We start from the raw sequence: 219 nt of genomic DNA on the forward strand, positions 1-219 counted from the left end.
GGCCGGGTCGGCACCGGGTCCCGGGGAGGAGAATGGGGACCGCAGGCGCGTCACGGACGAGGGCAGCAGCCTCCGCGGCGGCGCCTCGGCCGGCGGCGCTGACGGGGCCTGGGAGCCGGGCCCGCGGGCCCGCCGCGCCGCAGGGGCCGAGCCTGGAGCCAGCCCTGGACGGGGCAGCCCACCCGGCAGCGCGGGGAGCGCAGAGGAGGTAAATCCCGA

The sequence above is a fragment of the Equus quagga genome, chromosome 2 (genome assembly GCF_021613505.1).
Source record: "Equus quagga isolate Etosha38 chromosome 2, UCLA_HA_Equagga_1.0, whole genome shotgun sequence".
Lineage (NCBI taxonomy): Eukaryota > Metazoa > Chordata > Mammalia > Perissodactyla > Equidae > Equus > Equus quagga.